A 12,323-nucleotide genomic window follows, 5' to 3' on the forward strand; every position below is an offset into this window, starting at 1 on the left:
AGATTTGGGAGAGATTTGACATGCTTGGAGAGATTTCTCATACAAAGAGATATTTGGGAGAGATTTCACATACTTAGAGAGATTTGGGAGAGATTTGACATGCTTGGAGAGATTTCTCATACAAAGAGATATTTAGGAGAGATTTCACATACTTAGAGAGATTTGGGAGAGATTTGACATGCTTGGAGAGATTTCTCATACAAAGAGATGTTTAGGAGAGATTTCACATACTTAGAGAGATTTGGGAGAGATTTGACATTCTTGGAGAGATTTCACATACAAAGAGATATTGTAACAGCTCAAATTTTCAAATAAATTTTCGTTAAAAATAAAACATCATTATTCGACAAAAGGGTTTATTTCAAGTTTATTTCAAAATAAAAATAATAACTCTCCAGAATCTCCAACAGTGGCAGTGTGTACGTGTCACGCCGGCGCCTTCCCACGGTCATCACTAGTACCTGAAAAACATAAACACAACTAGTAAGCATAAATGCTTAGTGAGTTCCCCAGTATACGTCTTACCCACATACGCCTTCCGGCCCGGACCTTTCAGTCCACATAATATTGCCTTCCGGCCCGGACCTTTCGGTCCACATAACATTGCCTTCCGGCCCGGATCTTTCGATCCACATAACATTGCCTTCCGGCCCGGATCTTTCGATCCACAAGATAACTGCCTTCCGGCCCATACACATATATAACACATAACACAAATACTCTAACACATAAAGCACATATATCATACCGTTCTTTCTGACACATAAAGTCTCGCCTTCCGGCCCGTATAATCATACATCACATATAAGCACACATCGCATATAAAGCATCTATCTCTCTAGACATAGCATGAATATAACACACGCGACCTTCCGGTCTAACAGTCAAACCCTTCCGGGTGAAGTATAGTGAGAAGACTCACCTCGTAGTACGCAGGCTATAACCTCCTCGAGCTACTCGCACACAATCCGCTAGTCCGCAGGTTCCCTATAATACCACAGCCCTAGTTAATGATCTTATCAAACAAGACAACTGACCCCTCTAAGATATATACAGGTCAACGGTCAATCTTGACCGGACTCGTCGAGTACAAAGGGTAACTCGACGAGTATAGACATCCTGACACCACTCGCCGAGTCCGAAGAACGACTCGACGAGTTCCAGTAGATCTTCAAGCTACTCGCCGAGTCGGAAGAACAACTCGACGAGTCCTAGTGAACCTTCAAGCTACTCGCCGAGTCTGAAGAACAACTCGGCGAGTTCTAGTGAATCTTCAAGCTACTCGCCGAGTCTGATCATTGGACTCGGCGAGTCCCCGCCATGCAGTCAACCCGCTGCCTCCTGTATTTCGCATGATTTCGAAGTATATAGATATAGGGCTTCCTGGACTTTCACATATACTATTACAGGGGTTTTTAAACACTTATAACAACAATATAATCTAACTAACCCTTAATTGGGTTTCCTAAACCCTAAACTCGCATTCAACGTAAAAGTTACAGATTTCGATCCGAAAATTACCTGGAAACGTGTTTCCTGTGTCTCCAAACCTCCAATACTCAATTCCTTTGATCACCACCTTGCTCCTCCTTGTCTAACAATCTCTTCAAGCCTTCTCAAGTCCTCTCTCTTGCTTCAAATGCTCACACACTCCCAGGGGATCTTCAATCGGCCAAAAAAACACGACATGACGGCCATAATATCATTATATACGGTTCAGAATCGAAACGGCTAGGGTTCAGCTGAACAGCGTCGACTCGCCGAGTCCCTTATTGGACTCGTCGAGTCCAGTCGCGCGTCTGCGACCAAGACCATGGCCCTACTCGGCGAGTCATGCACCAACTCGCCGAGTCCCCTCCTAAATGTGCCCCAAAAATAATTTAAAGAAATACCTGAAATTCCGGGCTGTTACAACTCTCCCCCACTAGAACTAGACTTCGCCCTCGAAGTCTCTCATTCTGCGAATAACTCCGGATGTTGCTCCCGCATTTCTCTTTCCGGCTCCCAAGTCATCTCCGATCCCTTCCGATGTTGCCACTGAACTAACACCAGAGGTATTTCCTTGTTCCGAAGAACCTTGATCTTCCGATCTCTGATAGCTACTGGTCTCTCGGCGTAATTCAGACTCGCATCTACCTGGATATCTTCTAATGGAACCACTGCTGCCTCATCGGCTATACACTTCCTCAGCTGCGATACGTGGAAGGTATTGTGAATCTGATTCAGCTCCGCTGGCAACTCCAACCGATAAGCTACCCGACCTACCCTTGCAATTACCCGAAATGGACCTATGAACCGGGGCCCCAATTTGCCCCTCTTCCTGAACCGGATCACCCCTTTCCAAGGAGAAACCTTTAGGAGAACGAAGTCGCCGACCTGGAATTCGAGCTCGGACCGGCGTCTGTCCGCGTAACTCTTCTGTCGGCTCTGGGCGGTCAATAACCTCTGCCTCACCCGTTGGATCTACTCAGTCGTTTGAAGTACGATCTCTGTACTGCCCAACACTCTCTGTCCCACTTCTCCCCAGCAAATGGGAGTCCGACACCTCCTACCATACAACAACTCAAAAGGTGGCATACCAATGCTCGAATGATGGCTGTTGTTGTAGGAAAACTCAGCCAGCGGCAGATGCGCATCCCAGCTACCCCCGAAGTCTAACACACACGCTCTAAGCATATCTTCCAATGTCTGGATCGTCCGCTCGCTTTGACCGTCGGTCTGGGGATGGTATGCGGTACTAAAATGCAGTTTAGTACCCAACTCCTCATGGAATTTCTTCCAGAACCTGGAAGTGAAACGTACATCGCGGTCCGAAACAATCGAGGTCGGCACTCCATGCCGAGATACTATCTCCCTCACGTACAACTCCGCCAACTTCTCTGCTGATGAACTTTCACTAATGGCAAGGAAATGTGCACTCTTTGTTAGTCTATCCACAATCACCCAAATCGCATCGACTCCCCTGGCAGTTTTCGGCAATTTGGTGATGAAATCCATCGTGATCTGATCCCACTTCCACTCAGGGATCTCCAAGGGTTGCAACTTACCGTGCGGTCTCTGGTGCTCGGCCTTAACTTTACGGCAGGTCAAACACCTCTCCACGAACCACGCAACGTCTCTCTTCATGCAAGGCCACCAGTACTCCTTTTTCAAATCCAGATACATTTTCGTAGCACCGGGATGGATCGAGAATTTCGATCTATGTGCCTCCTCCATCAAAATGACACGCGTACCGCCCACGAATGGCACCCAGATCCGACCCTGAAATGTCAGAAGTCCCCGCCCATCCGTAACGAACTCTGAAATTAACCCGACGACCCGCTCCTGTTTCTGCATCCCAGACTTCACAACCTCGGCCTGTGCCCCACGAATAGTATCTAATACCGGGGTTACCACCGTCAATCTCAAACATACGTCCCGCAACGGAGTACCCCCCGCCCTACGACTCAATGCATCGGCTACCACATTAGCCTTGCCTGGGTGGTATAGAATCTCACAGTCATAATCCTTAACCACGTCTAACCATCTCCTCTGGCGCATGTTTAGGTTGGGTTGATCCATCAAATACTTCAAACTCTTATGGTCCGTGTATATGGTACAACGAACCCCGTACAGGTAGTGACGCCAAATTTTGAGGGCGAACACTACTGCCCCCAACTCTAAGTCATGCGTGGGATATCTCGCTTCGTGAGGCTTCAGCTGCCTCGATGCATAGGCTATCACATGGCCCCTCTGCATCAACACTGCACCCAGTCCTGAAATCGATGCGTCGCAATATACGACGAAGTCCTCCATCCCTTCAGGAAGGGCTAATACTGGTGCTTCGCACAGTCTCTGACGAAGTGTCTCGAAGGAAGTCTGCTGCTCGGGTCCCCATGAGAATGTAACACCCTTTCGGGTCAATTTGGTAAGTGGCACTGCGATCTTGGAGAAGTCCCTAATGAACCTTCGATAGTACCCTGCCAACCCAAGGAAACTCCTGATCTCCGAAGGTGACTTTGGTGCCTCCCATCTCATCACCGCCTCCACCTTGGCCGGATCGACCAATATCCCTGCCTGATTTACAACGTGCCCCAGAAATTGAACCTCCCGTAACCAGAAGTCACATTTGGAGAATTTTGCATATAGCTTCTCCGACCTCAGTACCTCAAGGACCTCCCTCAAATGTCCCTCATGCTGCTCCCTAGACCGCGAATACACCAGAATGTCGTCGATGAATACAATCACAGACCGATCCAGCATCGGCCTGCATACCCTGTTCATGAGATCCATGAACACTGCTGGGGCATTGGTGAGCCCAAAAGGCATCACCACGAACTCGTAATGCCCATACCGCGTCCTAAAGGCTGTCTTCTGGACGTCCTCATCCCGCACCCTTACCTGATGGTACCCTGATCTCAAATCAATCTTGGAAAACCAAGATGCCCCTTGCAACTGATCGAATAGATCATCGATTCTTGGTAACGGATAGCGGTTCTTAACTGTCACCTTGTTCAGTTCCCGGTAATCGATACACATCCGGTGTGAACCATCCTTCTTCTTGACGAACAAAATCGGTGCTCCCCACGGGGAGCTACTCGGCCGAATAAATCCCTTCCCCAACAACTCTTGAAGTTGCGAGGACAATTCTTGCATCTCTGGAGGTGCAAGACGATAAGGCACCTTCGCAATAGGCGCCGCCCCTGGAACTAGGTCGATACCAAACTCCACTTACCTCGCAGGAGGTATTCCCGGCAAATCCTCGGGGAAAACATCTGGAAACTCGCGCACCACTGGAACCTCCTGCAATGTCTTCGGTCTCTCGGAACTCTCCCGCGTATCCATCACATACGCCACGAAACCGTTACATCCCCGCTGTAGGCATTGCCTCGCCCTAGCAGCCGAACAAAAAGCTGATCTCGAACGGGTACCCTCGCCGTACACCGTAAGAACTCCCCCACTAGGGTCTCGTATAGTCACCAACTGACGCTCGCAGTCGATGACAGCGCTGAATCGGCTCAACCAGTCCATGCCTACAATGACACAGACATCACCCATCGCAATAGGAATTAGGTCAATCGGAAATGCGACCCCGAAGATTTCTAGCACACATCCCCGAAAAACCTCCGTAGCACAAATCACCCTCTCAGCCGCAATGGAAACGCTCAAAGGCCGACTTAACGGCTCACGACTAATGCCGATGTGCTGACTAAAAGCTAACGATACAAACGATCTACTCGCACCCGAATCAAATAATACTAGAGCAGGCATAGAATTCACAAGGAAAGTACCTACACATACATTAACATAAGCATAACATTTCGACCTTTAATTAAATACATGAAAGATAACATACCTGCCACCACATTGGGCGCAGCGCGGACCTCCTCCGCAGTCAGCTGAAAGGCTCTCCCGCGAGCCCTCGGGGCCTCGACCTTCACCGGTCGGGTCTCAGTAGTCCGGGTAGTAGGTGTAGCTCCCTGACGAAGTTGCGGGCACTCGGCCTTCCGATGGCCTGTCTGGTTGCAGTGAAAACAAACCATAAACCCCTTAGGGCAATCCCTGGCAATATGTCCGTCCTTGCCACACTTGTAGCAACCACCAGTTCGACACGCCCCCTCGTGACTTTTGCCGCACTTCGCGCAAGTGCGACCCTTCGAACCTCCCATCCTCGAACCAGCGAACTTAATCCGCTTGGCTGCCGGCTGAGACTGGGCCGGCCGTCGATCCACCTGCCGAGACTCAGCCTCCTCCCTCGCTTGAGTCTCCAACTCAATCTCGCGCTTCCTGGCGTTCGCCTGAAGCTCAGTGAAAGTGCGATAGGTGGAGTTTGACACAAACTCCCGAATCTCCCTCTTCAAAACACCCAAATAGCGGCTCATCCGCGACTGCTCCGTAGATACCAACTCGGGGCAGAACATTGCCCTCTCATGAAACTTCCGTGTGATCACTGCCACGGAATCAGTACCCTGCTTAAGGGTCAAGAACTCCTGAATCAACCGCTCCCTCTCTACCGGGGGAACGTACTCATCCCTGAACATCTCCGTAAACCTCTCCCATGTCACTGCCGTAATCTCTGCCTGAGTGAAGTTCACCGTCACGAACTTCCACCAATCCTTCGCTCCCAGACGGAGCTGGTTCAAGGCGAACCGTACCCTCAAGTGTTCCGGGCATGAGCAAGTATAGAAGCACCCCTCGATGTCGGCGATCCACCTCATGGCTGCAATCGGATCCTGCGTCCCATCAAATTCAGGGGGTTTCGTGTTGCTGAATTCCCTGAATGGTAATGAATCACCCCCTTGCGGCCTGGCAGCAGCCACCGCTGCGGTAGCGGCAGCAACTGCAGCTTCAGAAATTGCGGCGCACCGCTCCTCAAACTCCTCCATCAACGTGGTCTTAATAGACCCAAACATCTCCGGGATCTCAGCCCGGACCGCCGCAGCTACCTCTTCCTGAATAATCTGACGAATCTCCTCGTCACTCGCACCGCTCGAACTCGCCCCATTGCGTGTGACAACCATGATGTCTCTGAAATACAACATAAAATCATCAGAGACTCCACCAAGTACAATTGTACTCAATACGCGCCCTACCCAGTCTCCGATTTCCAGGGATTCTTATTTGAGTCTTCCACTGATCCGGTGCCTTCGGTAGTACGGGCCCAATACTACCGACCACACCGTATCAGTATTCGTCCCAAATCTTCCTCCCCAAATCCCGAATAACGGGTACTCTACTTCTAGTATGTACTATTTACTTGCACGCTACCAAATATCTCATTTAAGCAATCTCCCTAGACTAAGGCATCACAAAACAGGCAATTCTATTCCTATCATGTATACCTAGTCTTCTAGCATGCATAACAGTTCATAATTCAGTGCATAACATAACATCGTAAGGTATTCTGGGGATCTTTACCGTTCGGACGCTGGCTGCTCGTACACACTGTTCCACCCTTGTTTTTACCGCCTTGCCCTTTATAAAATGTTATGTCCTTATTATGTTTAAGAAAAAGTTTTTTCCTCAAATCCCCGGTCTGAGTTCAGTTGCACCCAAAAGTACACCCGAATCCCTCAAACCTGGCTCTGATACCAATTGTAACAGCTCAAATTTTCAAATAAATTTTCGTTAAAAATAAAACATCATTATTCGACAAAAGGGTTTATTTCAAGTTTATTTCAAAATAAAAATAATAACTCTCCAGAATCTCCAACAGTGGCAGTGTGTACGTGTCACGCCGGCGCCTTCCCACGGTCATCACTAGTACCTGAAAAACATAAACACAACTAGTAAGCATAAATGCTTAGTGAGTTCCCCAGTATACGTCTTACCCACATACGCCTTCCGGCCCGGACCTTTCGGTCCACATAATATTGCCTTCCGGCCCGGACCTTTCGGTCCACATAACATTGCCTTCCGGCCCGGATCTTTCGATCCACATAACATTGCCTTCCGGCCCGGATCTTTCGATCCACAAGATAACTGCCTTCCGGCCCATACACATATATAACACATAACACAAATACTCTAACACATAAAGCACATATATCATACCGTTCTTTCTGACACATAAAGTCTCGCCTTCCGGCCCGTATAATCATACATCACATATAAGCACACATCGCATATAAAGCATCTATCTCTCTAGACATAGCATGAATATAACACACGCGACCTTCCGGTCTAACAGTCAAACCCTTCCGGGTGAAGTATAGTGAGAAGACTCACCTCGTAGTACGCAGGCTATAACCTCCTCGAGCTACTCGCACACAATCCGCTAGTCCGCAGGTTCCCTATAATACCACAGCCCTAGTTAATGATCTTATCAAACAAGACAACTGACCCCTCTAAGATATATACAGGTCAACGGTCAATCTTGACCGGACTCGTCGAGTACAAAGGGTAACTCGACGAGTATAGACATCCTGACACCACTCGCCGAGTCCGAAGAACGACTCGACGAGTTCCAGTAGATCTTCAAGCTACTCGCCGAGTCGGAAGAACAACTCGACGAGTCCTAGTGAACCTTCAAGCTACTCGCCGAGTCTGAAGAACAACTCGGCGAGTTCTAGTGAATCTTCAAGCTACTCGCCGAGTCTGATCATTGGACTCGGCGAGTCCCCGCCATGCAGTCAACCCGCTGCCTCCTGTATTTCGCATGATTTCGAAGTATATAGATATAGGGCTTCCTGGACTTTCACATATACTATTACAGGGGTTTTTAAACACTTATAACAACAATATAATCTAACTAACCCTTAATTGGGTTTCCTAAACCCTAAACTCGCATTCAACGTAAAAGTTACAGATTTCGATCCGAAAATTACCTGGAAACGTGTTTCCTGTGTCTCCAAACCTCCAATACTCAATTCCTTTGATCACCACCTTGCTCCTCCTTGTCTAACAATCTCTTCAAGCCTTCTCAAGTCCTCTCTCTTGCTTCAAATGCTCACACACTCCCAGGGGATCTTCAATCGGCCAAAAAAACACGACATGACGGCCATAATATCATTATATACGGTTCAGAATCGAAACGGCTAGGGTTCAGCTGAACAGCGTCGACTCGCCGAGTCCCTTATTGGACTCGTCGAGTCCAGTCGCGCGTCTGCGACCAAGACCATGGCCCTACTCGGCGAGTCATGCACCAACTCGCCGAGTCCCCTCCTAAATGTGCCCCAAAAATAATTTAAAGAAATACCTGAAATTCCGGGCTGTTACAGATATTTGGGAGAGATTCCACATACTTAGAGAGATTTGGGAGAGACTCTCGATAAGAAGAGATAGAGTGGAAACGATTAAGAGAGGTTTCATTTGTGACCTTTTTGAGTGTCCGGCTTTGCAATGCAAGGTCCGTAAACCCCGTTAAACCTTGCTTAAGGATCTTACACACTCCCGATGAGTATGCAACATTGTATTATCGGTTTGTCTCGTCACTCACCACAGTTTTAGGTTAAGGAGATCTAGATGTACGTACTTTTCGATTTATGATCCCTTATTAGAATACCGAGTTGTTTAGTAATTACATAGCGTAAGCCCTAGTACACAAGGGTTAGTTGAGTTGACTGGTTTGACTTGTTGACTTCAGTTGACTTTGACTTGACCGGAAATTGACGGTTGTCACATCATCCCCCCGTTAGAGGGAATTTCGTCCCGAAATTTGAATTTAGACAAGGAGTAGGCATGAATAATCGAGCCAAAAATTGGGATACTTCCTAATCGATTGATTCTCACGCTCTCAAGTGAATCCAGGTCCTTGGTTGGCATTCTAGTCGTATGATAAAAAAATCGAAGTCACTTGGTAATAAAGGCACTAGATTTGATCATAAAGGCGTTATAGACAAGACACCACTGTGCAACTTTTAACAGAGTTATAGTACTATAGATTTACTACAAGACTATTGTTGCGAACTAGGTATACTACAAAAGACAAGTATACGCAGCACGAGGGTCCCTTCACTGACGGGGTCTCACAAAAGATAAGACTCTAGTTACACTAGTTTTAAGCAGTTTATGAGTCTGATACAACGAATGCTTTAGATATTTTTAACGAGGTCCGGAGTAGTTTCTCCTGCGATAGTGTTCCTTAGTATCCTCCCGTCTGCGCCAGAGTTCTTTATGATTGGACAGTCCTTTCTGAGGTGTCCAATCTCACCACATTGGTGACATATCTGGCTTGCACTAGCATTGGTGGTGGAAGTGAGGTGTTTAGTCAGAGTTACGTGGACACGGGTGCCCTCCTCGTTCATCCACTTCGAAACTTTCCTTTTATGGGGTCCGGTTTTACCACCACCTTTGTGTGCAGAGTTTGTCCCGATGCCGGGGGCTTGAGAAATTGGTTGTGCCGGTGCTGAAGGGGCAGGAGTTGCCACTTGTTGCTGTTGCATGGAAAGTCTTTGGGATTGTTGATGCTCCTTTCGAGCTTGGCGATTTCGTTTCCTCTTCTCGGTTTTACGACTTTGTACGTCCATGACTATTGCCCTTTGTTGGCTTCCTGGATTGATACAACAATCGAAATTTTCAATTCCTTTGTCAGTCGTGATTGCATTGCCAGTGTTGAGGTTTGTAAGGACAGCTGCCACAGCAGCTGTTACCGCAGCTTGAAATGTAGCAACATCGATATGAAAGATAAGGGCTTCATTGTTCGGCTGACTATTTCCGGATGATGACATGATTCTGCAACACGAAAGACAAGGAGTTTGTGAGTGACTAAGGTTGGCTCTGTATTATTTTGATTCTGACTAAGAGATAAGTTATTATACATGAAAACTTAGCTTATACACATTATGATATAACCAAGACTCGGCAGTTAGTAAAATGTGTGATTCTACTTCAGTTTCACATCCCAACGAGGAAAAGAAACTAAGTTAGAAATCTCACATTCTATTGTCTACCAGGTCTTTGTTATATATAACTGGGGAATGTATAAGTGAGGAAATCATAACAAATAACATTCTTACTAATCCTTCTTGATGAACTACAATTCCTAGTAAGGGCTATCATTGAACCTAGATGTATTTCGACCGTTAGTGGATGCTACGGCTACCCCCGTAGCCTTACGACACCTCCCATGCTAACTGACCACTAGTGAATGCTACAGCTACCCCAATAGTCTTACAACACTTCCCATGCTAACTGACCACTAGTGGATGCTACGGCTACCCCCGTAGTCTTACAACACTTTCCGTGCTAACTGACAACTAGTGAATGCTACGGCTACCCCCCGTAGTCTTACAACACTTTCCGTACTGGTCAAACACGCACTCGACCTAACACACAACCGAACTTGAGTCCTAACCGGAACTCTAACCGAACATAGCCCATGCGAAAATACCATTCTCTTGAACATCCAATGACCAACCACTTATGCATCTAACACCCGCAACTGACACTACCATCTTTATGCTACCAGTCCTGTCCTAGAAACGGTAGTGACTTGAGCTTCCAAAGTTCTTCCATAGACAACTATCAACCACACCTGGATCATGATAGAACCACTGAACGCTGACTCCACTGAAGAACTATTGCTCTATCCCTGACCGGATATCCTCTCACTAATACTCCTACACAGATCCTGACAAAGATCCGGAATGATAAAGGTACATGCAGAACCCACTCCGCAAGATGTGTCCCTCAGTGGGTTCATCAAGGACCTTTCGGCATGCATGATGGCATATATGATCCCTGATAACCCATACACTAATAGAAAACCAACCCGAGGTCTGACTTATCCAAACTCACTCACAATTCCAAAGCGGTACGTAATCCCAACATCCATCTGGTAGCAGTAGAAGATGACATACCCACAACATCTGGAGGAATACAGATCACCTTCAGCTGACATGATCAACCCTGCCTCACATGTAGCAGCCTAAACCCTTGGAGCGACAAACTCCCTTGTGCATTTTCCTGTACGTGCAGTACTGACTCCGGCCTTGCTGGCCTTTCACATGAGGATCAAAAGTCATGGATCTCTTCCCAGGACCCTCTACTATACGTACCTGGCACGAACCTCTCTTCCCAGGGTGCTCCAAATCGATCTCGCATCTGCAACTCTTGGAAATCATATCCTTCAGGGACTGACACCCTGTCACGCTCACTAGCTCACTTGCCAATGGCTAAGCTACAACAACTGGAACATCATCTGCCCCCAAACCGGGTCACAAACTCCTCCCAGAAGCTTCTCAGATTCTCCAAGACTCTCACCGATTCGAGTATGGATCCTGTGCTTTCAGTAGTACGGGCCCAATACTACCTTCCACACTTATCCATACCTTCCTCAACAATCCTCCCGAATCCTCTAAGTCACTTCCTCAAACTGGTACCCAAGCCTCACAGAGCCTCGCTACTAACCCACTGAAACATATCATAGGCTTTCCTAGGTTCCCGAACTCACCCAGTCCTCAGCTGCTGAAAGATTCCCAGTAATGTCAACTAACTACCTCATGAATATAGCTAGCTCACATTACTAAGAGTCTCACAAAGCACAAAGCAAGCAACATTCAGACAATGGAGAATCTAACCATCATATTGCAATCAAATCCTTTTTTCCTATAATCAGGAATCTGTACATGAAATTCAAAGGTTCATACAATCAGGCATAACCTAAACAGGCTATCCTGTTACTGACTGATCAGTACTAGCATGCGAATCTACAAGCACATACAATAGGCATATAAGGCATCCTTCCTAGATCCTTAGCCCTAATCTATCATGCAATTCTCATAATCATATCATATCATACCATAACATAACATGTATGGGTATCTTGGGAAAACTTACTTGAGCTCGGCTGATTGCACGCATCACACACTTTGTTCTTCTCAAAGTCCTTTTCTCTTTTCAGA

This window comes from Lactuca sativa, chromosome 1 (assembly GCF_002870075.4).
Source record: "Lactuca sativa cultivar Salinas chromosome 1, Lsat_Salinas_v11, whole genome shotgun sequence".
Classification (NCBI taxonomy): domain Eukaryota; kingdom Viridiplantae; phylum Streptophyta; class Magnoliopsida; order Asterales; family Asteraceae; genus Lactuca; species Lactuca sativa.